This window comes from Lytechinus pictus, unplaced genomic scaffold, assembly GCF_037042905.1.
Source record: "Lytechinus pictus isolate F3 Inbred unplaced genomic scaffold, Lp3.0 scaffold_20, whole genome shotgun sequence".
Classification (NCBI taxonomy): domain Eukaryota; kingdom Metazoa; phylum Echinodermata; class Echinoidea; order Temnopleuroida; family Toxopneustidae; genus Lytechinus; species Lytechinus pictus.
The window spans coordinates 6,197,104-6,209,010 of NW_026974141.1; the positions used below are offsets into that span (position 1 = coordinate 6,197,104).

An 11,907-nucleotide genomic window follows, 5' to 3' on the forward strand; every position below is an offset into this window, starting at 1 on the left:
GTGCCGTATCCCCCGATTGGTGATGCTTGCTTTGTGGTTTGCGTACCTTGTCTTGAATGGAGTTGATGTGAGCCCGATGTACACTTTCCTGTCCCTAGATGCCACTACCTCGGCTTCATAGATGACATTGGTGGCCATGCATTTTCCAGGGATCGGACAGTATGATGAACCCTCAGGGGGAATCAGTCTGTACAACTAAAATCTAAGCAACTCGCTCCACCCTATTACTATACTATATATATATATATATATATATATATATATATATATATATATATATATATATATATATATAATGATAAAGGTTAATTAGTATAATACTGACCGTTTCACGAAGATCGAGAAGCCTGCCATTGACATCAACACCAAAACGAAAATGATCGTCGCAGTTACAAGCAGGGCCGTAGTTAAGAAACCTCTGCTCTCCTCGGCTTTTCTATCTGCAGTATTTCCTATACAAAATACCAAAAGGTTTGAAAAAGGGTTTTAATCTAATTTCTTTCCATATCATATTTGGTGCTTCATGTTATATATAACCATGTCAACTAACCACTGTTTTAACTTTTTCGGTTCGTAAAGAAAAAAAGAGAAACCTCTCAATTATGTAAATGTACTGAGATGTTTCCAAACAAGGTGTATGATGATAATGATAGATACATATTGATTAGTTTTTACATATTAAGCAATTTAACAAGAAAAATATTCATTTGATGTAATTTGATATAAACAAGTTGCATATACAATGAAATTAACACAACACAACCTACTTTTCAGCATAGATGTCTATTCATGGTATTTTCATGGCATATTATGGTACATTATAATTTTGAAAGCCGAATGCATTGATCAAATACATACCTGGAACGGGACTAACATGGCCAAGGGATGGTCTTGGAATAGGGCAATCAATGGCCCTTCCCCGCCATTTACCATCCCGGTGACATTCCCAAATGAACCAATCAGAGTCGCCGTTGCAAGTGACGTTGACCTCGTCGCCGACCTTGTAGCGAGGTCTTAAATTCTCGACAGATGAAACAGCCGGTATGATTGGTGGGTTGCATTCTATACATAAGTAGGGAAGCCATAGTCATGATAGTGGAAGTTACAATGAAAAACGTCAATTAGGAAAGACGTTCTTGCACACTTTATCAATCTATATAAACTGATGGTAGTTTGTTAATCCTTATTACTTCTTGAATTCGTTCTGGTGTGGGATTTCGAAAACTCGTTATCGAGTTATACGAATAGGACTAGACTTATTGATCCAACAGATAATCCAAGTGATGTGGCTAGCGGAACTTAGGCAGGGTTGGATCATCGTTGAATATATATATATATATATACAGTGTGTATCAAACAAAAGTTTACACCTTAAAAAGCCCTGGGAATTAAACAATATACAACATATGAGTAATTTTTTCACATGTATTCTTGGGTTTTGGTCTCTTCTATCCAATGAAAGTAAAAGATTTGAAAGAATGTTACACTTGAGTGAGCACTGTCCATTTTTGTAAAGCTCGCATAATTGTGTTTGCGCAGAAATGCTCGTTTTCAAGCTGTGTCAATGGGAAAGGGCGAAATCAAACTTACCCTGCTAAACATTTCTCTTGCACTTTTAGTCAGTTGAAATAAAACGGATACATTCAAGCATTTTCTAACAATTTTGCCACCCAAATTGAAATGTCAACATTAAGTATCTGAGGACATAACTGAATCTGAACAAAAGCTTATTTTAGAAATTTCTGACATATTTTCTCTAAGTTATTATCATTTAAAGTGGTTTACATTTGATTTTTCATTTAATACTTGTTTCTCCACACTTTTTCCAAGCTTGACAATGATTAACAAAATGAAAATCAAACCTTAGCCATTTCATGTAAATCACAGCTCAGTGTATTAAAAGCAAATATCGTCACGATAACTGCATAACTATTTCAAAGTTCTGCACAAATCATTTTTCGCTAACTTTTCAAAAGTAAGTGGTGCTCACTCAAGCGGACTTATTTGTCGACAGTTATATCGTCATTTGCTCAAATGGATCTGTACCAATGTTAAAATGTGGAAAAATCGTCAGGATATTACAAATGTATAATTTTACAGGATTTTTTCTAAGTGTAAACTTTTTTTGATACGCACTGTATATTGTTTGTTTCGTTTTGCTCATTAGGAATCATGGATATATTTTGCGAAAATTGGGTTGTAATTTAAAATCAAAGTTTTTTTATTTGCTATTGACTTATTAGTTAATACATTGCTTGCCTCTCCTGATACAGTTTTATATTTGCCTAACGGTGGAGCGTTGTGACAGCATCTTGTAACAAAAACTCGCTAATGTGGGGGTTTACATACCTACATCTGGTTCCTTGCACACTATGTTTTGTCCAATCCATAACCCTTCTCGACATACCAAGAGGAAGGAACTATGATCTTCATCGCATGTCACGTTAACCCTATCGCTAGGTTTGTATGAGAGACGAAGATTCTGGTTGGTTGAATGACGGGGAATGACCGGAGCACTACAGAAGGTTTGATGAGAGGCACCTGTATGTTTTCAAAACGCCAATACGATTTAATGGAAGAAAAAAAATTAGAGAATATTCAAACAATTTAAACTTGGTGTAATACACAATGAAAACGTTGTATAAAATTTTAAGCACGTTTTTAAACTTGTCACTCACAGCTACTATTTAATGTCATCTAAATTGTTAAAACAAGTTAAACAAAATATTTTTTTACAAAATGGATTGAAAGTTTATCAGGGTAAGATTGGTACCATTGGTGATTTTTGAAATTTTCAAAAAATTGTAGAATGTAGTAAATTTACAAAGGAGTTTTCGGTGGCAATAAATAGGCGCGCAAAACACACTTTAAAATAAAACTAATGTTCAACGTTTCGTTTGTAATGCCAACGTCTCTGGAGTTTATAATTACGTTGTATGCCCTTTGCAGGCTAGGCTTTCTTATGCCCTGAGCGAAATTAATCATAACTATTTATCATTAACACATTTATCATAACTATGTTCATGAATTAATACATAAAATAAGCATGTATACATTTCGGGGAAAAAACTAAAGTAGGAAAGACATACCCGGATCAGGCGCAGGGCAAGCGATATTTGGTCCAGTCCATATTCCATCATTGTTACATCGAAGGGTGAACTGAGAACTACCTCCGTCACAGGATACAATCACCTCGTCATTAGCATTATAGGCCAATTGTTGTCCCTCAATACTTGAATATCTCGGGATAGCAGGAGCATTGCATTGTCTTGGAACTATTTTGGAAATGGGGGATTTAAATGGACATGAAATGAAATATAAATTAGAATAGATTTCCCAAACTTCATTTCTTTATGTCCTCATCTCTTTATCGAGGATCTGCACATGAAAGGAAATGATACAATACGCTCGAACACTTTTTTAGGGAAAAAAAGGGCAGTAAAATTTAATATATTATGTGTTTAAAAATGTGATGATTTTCATAACACCTATTGTTATCCAAGAGAGGTATAAAACAAAAGAATGCGAATGTGTCAACGTACTTGCAAAATAACCATATAAACAAATATCTATATTATTTTTATCTGAACTCAATGTCATTGCCAATACAATGACTCTAAATTAACTCTAATACATGACTATTGCAGTACAAATATTGATGAATTTATCATTAATTACCTTGTGGAGGTTCTGGACAAGATACCGCCTGCCCTTTCCATAGACCGTTCGTGTCACACTGTAGGATAAACTGAGTGGAGCTTTCATCACATGTCACAGTGATTATATCACTATAGTCATAGCTCATTTGAAAGTTCTGAATTGTTGCATATCTTGGGACGTATGGTGCGTTGCATTTTACGGGAGCTGTGAATTAAAAAAAAATCATTAATGGAATGATAGGATAGCAGTTCTCAGAGATATTCTTAGCTTTAGCGTAATAATTCAATCTAAGACTGAGAAAAATATATATTTACTTTAGTCAAGCTTATAAGAACAAATACCAAATGGCAAAAGAAAGACCAATGAAAATACGATGCGATTAAACATAATCCCATGTTTATTACACATATCCTTCACGGACATGTTTTAGTGATTGGCTCAATCACAAAGAAGCTACAGGAAATCAACATCAAAATTGAATATGACTGGAACAATCATACAGCCACACACAAACCATTCTGGTGAAGTCCCGGCAAACGGAGATAATCTGAACAAGGTATGTGTCTGCGTGTACCCCACTCAGCCACACATAGACATACACTGTGCTCAGATTTTTCCCCGCTTACTGGGACATCCCCCGGGATCTGTGTGTGGCTGTGTGATTTTTCCAGTCATTCAAAATTTCGATTTTAACTTCCTGTAACCCTTTTGTGATTAAGCCAATCACTAAAACATGCATTTAACGATACATCTAATAAACTGGAAAGTTTGTTTCATCCCATCTCAATTTCAACATCTTTGCCATTATTATACACTTTGGATTCTGAACCAATTAATGTGATGGGCTACATACAAAAACATAAAATAACATAAAAGTACAATTACTAAGACATATTGAACTACTGGTATGTATTAAATCAAGAAAACCATGTACGCTGTCGATACCCTGCTGGAAAAACACAATGTGAACATATTATTTACACTATGAAAAGGCTCAAATTCAAGAGTGTAAAGATATGTTTACACTGTGGACATTTCGGCAGTGTGACTGTTTACAGCATGTTTGAAATCATGATCAACTATGTCAACATGTGATTCATGCTTTTAAAATGCTCAAATTTAATATTGTGAAGGTGATTTCACATGGCGTTCCACACTGTGGGTTACTGTCTTCTTTCCAGAGGGTCAGTAGGTAGATCGCACCAATATTAATTCTACAATTGGATTACTTTCTTACGTCTGTAAGGTTCTGGACAAGACACTACTGGGCCACTCCAAAGGCCATGCGTGTGACACATGAGGGTGAACTGTGTAGTGCTGTTGTCACACGTTACGGTTATTCTTTCATTGAAGTCGTAGCTCATCCTCAGGTCTTGTATTGTGGCATACCTTGGGACGTAAGGGGCGCTGCATTGCTCTGGGGCTGTGGAAATAAAATAATTAAAATCGAAATAAATGCTATTCATGTTTGCTACACATTTTGACATCAAGACACAGTTCAACGTTTAAGAAAAAGTGATGCTAAATAAGAATAAAAGAAAGTTACAATGTCGAAGAAAAACAAAAATCCCCAGAATAACAAAAATCTAACATTGATATACATGCTACCGATTTGAATGAATTATAAAAACAATGTACACGTTTTTAAATAACACGATAATTATAGAGATGCGTTGAACTTCTTTTAAATACCAATATTATAATGTTATAAATATTCCAAAGGCTAAATTCTTAAACAGAAGAAGATCATTGAATCATCTTTGTCGACAATCACAGGGATTTTGATACACACTCTTAACAACTTCACAAATATAAACAAAAATAACTAAATTATTACGTCTGTAAGGTTCGGGACAAGACACTACTGGGCCACTCCATAGGCCATGCGTGTGACATCTGAGGGTGAATTGTGTAGTACTGTTGTCACATACTACGGTTATTCTTTCATTGAATTCATAGCTCGTTTTGAGGCCCTGGATTGTGGCATACCTCGGGACGTACGGGGTGCTGCAATTCTCTGGAGCTGTGAAGAAAAGAAATAAAAAATACCAAAACAATAGGGATTAATAATAATATTCAGCATTTATATAGCGCTCTAATAACACGTCGGAACGACGACTCTAAACGCTTTAAATATATTTTTATCACACCGGTCGTCGGATCCTTGCATGCCCACTCTGAGATAACAAATAATAATAATAATAATGATATTAATAGGCATTTATATAGCACCATCTATCTATAAATATTCTTTTCTGAGGCGCACGAGAAAATGAGAAAGTTTGGATGAGTGTCAAAGTGCCAATAACTAATACTGTTAAAGTAAGGTTCATTCATGGATCTGCTTTACCTCAACGCACATATAAAACATCAACAATGACGAAAACAAAACGTCGACTGAATTGGATGAAATGGTATCACTACCTTCAATTGGTGCAGGACAAGAAAGAACGCTTCCCGTCCAGAATCCATCATAGTTACACCGAAGGTTATAGCTGCCCGTACTGTTGTCACATGTGATCCTAACACTGTCGCCAGCATTGTAGTCCAAACGAAGGTTATCAATTGACCCATACTTCGGGATGTACGGACTGTTACATCGTATCGGTTCTGTAATGTGACAAACACAAGTATTAATGATGTCTTATACAACGGGGGCCTGACATAACGCACCACCCTATATGTGGACTGGTAACTCGCATAAATGATTTCTGTAATAATTTCAAAAGGAAATCCCTTTACATAAGTTATGTCAACGTACAAATTACATTAGATCATTGACAGGCAAGGTGCAAAATCACAATATCACTAGAAAAATAAATGAAGGAAATCGATGTGAATCATGTACGCAGCCTATTTATGTCATTTGGAATGGATTCTACACAAAATAAAGTGGCTTTTGGGAGAAGGAAACGTTTATATACATGTATTTTAACAACTTATATAAATTAATGTTATAATTCCATATACTGATAATGAATTCTGGAACAAAAAGTGACAGTTGTATCATTGCATGGGCCATGGCAGGGATGATGATTATGTAATCTTAACAACTCAACAAATACCAAGAATTTGTGTAAGTATTTACGTCTGTAAGGTTCTGGACAAGACACGACTGGGCCACTACATAGGCCACGCGTGTGGCATTGGAGGGTGAACTGTGTAGTACTGTTGTCACATGTTACGGCTATTCGTTCATTGAAGTCGTAGCTCACAAATCACAAGTCACAAATGGAAATTAATATAAATTTAATCCTACAATCTCCGTAAAGTGAAGGATTTCCAAAATACAAAGAAGCAGTGAACAGCTTGTACTTTGAAAAATGCTCAGGGGCCTTTCCGATTTTGTCTTAACATACATTGTTTTGATAAGTATATTCCTAATTCCAATTCTTCACAAACCAGACTTACTTTCTACAGGTGTCGGGCAAGCTTGTACCTGTCCCTCCCAGAGTCCACCAGTGCGACATCGGAGTGCGAATCGAACCGAGCTATTATCACATCTTACATTTACCCTGGCGCCCAAGTCGTAAGATGTTTGAAGATTTCGAGCGGATATCTTGGAATATCTTGGAATGCTAGGAGCGTTGCACATTGTAGGGGCTGGAAACATGAATTTCAGAAAGTATGATGAGTTCAGGCAAATGGATTTAATGTTATTAAGCACATGTCAGTTGAACTTTTACGAGGAATAAGATTTTATACGAATTTAAGATATAATAATTCCGAAAATATAAGATAGAATAAACCTGACATCGATATAAATAACAACCTACAATAATAAAATGGAGAGAAAGAGAGAAAACAGATATGTCAAACAGGAACACATCTACGGATATGTGATAAACAACTTCTGTTCAATCAAATTATACTGATCATTGATCAAAAATCGAGCATTGGATCACCTTTGTCGGCATTTGCAGGGACTTAAATTCGACAATTCAGAAGAAGATAATTGATTCGTCTTTGTCGACAATCGCAGGGATTTTGATACACACTCTTAACAACTTCACAAATATAAACAATAACTAAATTCTTACGTATGTAGGGTTCCGGACAAGACACCACTGGTCCACTCCAAAGGCCATGCGTGTGACACATGAGGGTGAACTCTGTAGTACTGTTGTCACATACTACGGTTATTCGTTCATTGAAGTCGTAGCTCGTTTTGAGGCCCTGGATTGTGGCATACCTTGGGACGTAAGGAGTGTTGCACTGTTCGGGGGCTGTACAAAGTAATATTTGAATGTTTAAGAAAATAATATGTAAATTAAAATGTAAAGGGGTGGAAGTTACAATGTTACAAATGAAAGGGAATATTACATTAATAAAAACACTACCTACGCTGATAAAAAAAAAACAACAACACACACAAAAAACAACGATGTTTTCGAATACTAATACAATTTCAGAGATATATTGACTAACTTCTTTATACATGTTAGTAAACATTATTAATTAAAATACATTCCATATGCTGATTTGGGGGATTAGAAAGCGAATATTGAACTGTTTTTTGTCGACAATGCAGGGAATTCGATAATCTTAACAAGTGATCAAATAGTAAAGTTGGTCTATATTCTTACGTCTGTAAGGTTCTGGACAGGACACCACCGGGCCACTCCAAAGGCCATGCGTATGACACATTAGGGTAAACTGTGTAGTGCTGTTGTCACACGTCACGGTTATTCTTTCATTGAAGTCATAGCTCATTCTGAGGTCCTGGATTGTAGCGTACCTTGGGACGTATGGGGCGCTGCACTTTTCTGGTGCTGTTAAGAAACCAAATCGAAAATGTAAGTGCAGTATCAATGGATTATCACTTTATATTGACATGAAGTAAGTTCATGGATCCGTTGTCCTAGTTTTACCAAAAGCAACATATAAACCATAACAATAAAGGCACAATAACGAGTGAAATGGTATGGAATGGAATCGTATTATTACCTTCAACTGGTGCCGGACAAGAAAGAACGCTTCCCGTCCAGAATCCATCAGATTTACACCGAAGGCTATAGCTGTCTGTACTGTTGTCACATGTGATCCTTACACTGGTGCCAATATTATAGTCCAGACGAAGGTTATCAATAGACCCATATCTCGGGATGTACGGACTGTTACATCGTACTGGCTCTGTGATGTTAAATACACATTGTAAGTAGATATGGAATTGATAAGGGTGACATGACAATAACTGGGGGACATTTATTTCACCGGCAACTGGAGCCAATAGTTCCTAAGAGAATTTCAAAAGGAAATACATTATAAAATATATATTGTAAAATTCACATTAAATCATTGATAGACAAGATGCAAATCCTAGGAAATATTGCCAGGTATTTACTGTAGTTTAACGAATGTACCTCCGTCACTTCATATTGTTATTTTACTTTGCTTTTTACTAATGTCTTGCAAATTTTTACTGATTGACCTTTCCATCAATCTTGGTTTAGGTGTTAGACGGAAGGATATGTAATTTATCACCTGCAATTGGCGGAGGACATTGTCGCATTTGGCCAATCCATAATCCTGTGGTATTACATTGAAGTGTAAAGGGTTGAACACTGCTATTGTCACATTGTACATTCACACTTTCCCCATGGTTATAGCTCAACTGAAGGGATTGAATCGCGGAGTACCTTGGAATTATTGGCGCGCTACATTTAGCTGGAAGACCTAAAGGGAAATACAAAAAGACATTATATATTAATGGGGTGCATCACACAAGAAAAACATGACTGCTGCCATTTCCTTGCAACACACTAAAGTTTTTAGTCAAATATAATCATCATGTTTTAGTCGAATCGCTAAGATTTTTAAATTCATTTATGCTAATTGAAAGAATCTTATTCACCGACTTCGTTAAATTCCGAAAAAAATAGACAATTTCTTTACTACGATAGCTTTAGAAAGTACTTCGATTTCATCATACCGACTGGATATAATGGTGCAGGACATGAAATTACAGGGCCACTCCAGAGTCCCTTGTTGTGGCACTGAAGGGTAAAGGTATCCGAGCTTGTATTGCAAGTCACAGTTATCCTGTCACCAAAGTTATAGTTCAATCGGCGGTCTGTGAGGTGTGCATGGACTGGAATGTATGGGGTGCTGCAATTGATTGCTCCTGTAAAGATAATGAGAAAATGATGAAAAGGAATTGTGTTCAATTTCCCAATTTCTAACCATTGGTTTCCTAGATGTCTCACTTGGTTGGAAGCATCTGACAAGATAACATACTTGGTATACTGCTGAATCCAAGGTTGATGAACAAGCCGTTTGATAGTTTTCAAGCTCGTACGATAATCTCATCACTTTGGACATACGGGCCGTGATGGTAAACTGAGTTATCATTCAGAGCCATTGAAACATTGTCATTGTCAAAAAAAAAAATAAAATAAAATAAAATCTGCAAAAAGTGTTGTGTATTCTCACAGCAATAATGATAATAAATCCGCATTTATATAGCGCTTAACACATCGGAACGACGTCTCTAAGCGCTTTACAGATATATTACAATGATGACGACACATCTAGGGGATTGCCTGTAGATGACATTTTCATATAAAATATGGATATGATCATGCCCATCCCATTAGCCATTTCAAATGTACCACAGACTTAAGACAAAACACAGCAGATATGTTTTGAAATCAACGCAATGACACAGCAGCAACCTTGATGTCATTACTCTGATGTAGGATACTGATGATGCCTACTTTTCACAGATGCTTTATCGCGAATGACTTATTTTTCTGGGACTAGCATTTTTTCAATGCCTCTTTGTTATCAAATTAGAAGCTCACCTGGTTTGTGGTATCCGACCAATGCTTGGAGTTTGTTTGAATATGGGTAAAACGTGTATTATTGTTGTTCCAACACTGTTAAGCGCAATCAATACTAAGGACATTGGTATGTGAAGGCAATGACACTTGTCATATAACATGTATAAGTTAATATATAACAAGCTGATGACAGATTTTCGGAAGATAATGGTCTTTCTGAATGCACTTGCACGGGAAATGTTGTCCATGCCATGCCCAATCAAAACAAAGCTTGGAAAAAACGAACACACACAGAAACACACATACACACATCACACCCATACCTGCACTCCATCATTTAATTAACAGTTAAAACATGTACATGATGACCACAAATCATCGGGGAACACCTAATGTATATCTGACAATCAGCATTTTGCACGATATTGATATGTATGTCAACTTACATTTAAAAGTCAACACATTTATTCCCATCAGTTTATAGGAATAACATATTTCAACATATTGATAAATCCTTATCCCCATCATTGATTGATCTCAAAGCAAGCTATAACCAGTTAATGCCATGTCTTGAGATAATGTAAACAGTCACGTAAATAAAATCATCAGTTATTTACATATTCATTACACCCGGCGATAAGCAAAATCACCATGGTTGCAAATGCACGTTAATATTAATTGGCAAACTATCGTCGCGACCCTAACTACCGTTGCCGACACTAACGAGTCGACGCGTCGGCTCGTTAGGGTCGGCAACGTGTCCTGAAAACTGAAAGGCCAAGATAACTTCTGATATCCGCAACGCCTGAAATCGGATCAGATTCACCAACAAGTCACACAATTATCATCACTTGAAAAGAGTAAATCCGTGATCTAGATCAGTTAGCTTCGGTAATTACATTATTTATAATCATAATACCACTCCTTATCATTCTAGAGGGGTTACCTTTTTACCTTTGCACAGTTTTCAACTTTGTTAAACCAAAAAGTTTTGGGACTGCAGTTCCAACGGGCAACAAATGTATTCAAGCAGATGTTAATCTCTCAAGAAGCACTACAGAAAGTACGGCACTAATTTTGCTTTTGATGTCATTAATTCGAAGCCACCAGTTTCATGTGAAAATCCGGTGAGTGATTTTAGGAAATAATCATTTGTGTTAATGTTTCATAATTGAATTGAAATATTCATGGATAAAAAAATGAAATTTGAGCAAATAGTACAACATCAATACCCAAGCAATAGTTGCGCCAAAAAATTGCCAGATTCTATCAAATAACCTTTGATTAGTGAAACAGTAATAGTTTTACCTTTTCTAAAATCAGGATTTGACACTTTTCCAATCGTTCCCCCCAAAAGAAAATTAAAAATGCGTTCATTAGAATAGTGTTCTTCATTATTGTATATGTCAAATCAGTAGCAGCTCACGACCAGTCTAGTAAATTTGAGTAATATTTTAAGAAACGT

General features: G+C 36.1%; 1 long non-coding RNA gene across 1 annotated transcript; it reads right to left on the reverse strand.

Annotated features, from left to right (window-relative positions):
- Nucleotides 1-331: 331 nt before the first annotated feature.
- On the reverse strand, nt 332-2,425 carry LOC135157775 (uncharacterized). Its single transcript, XR_010296748.1, has 3 exons — nt 2,350-2,425; nt 859-1,062; nt 332-452 (listed from the first exon to the last, which is right to left on the reverse strand). It is a non-coding gene; the product is annotated as an uncharacterized LOC135157775 (long non-coding RNA).
- Between the last annotated feature and the right edge of the window lie 9,482 nt (nt 2,426-11,907).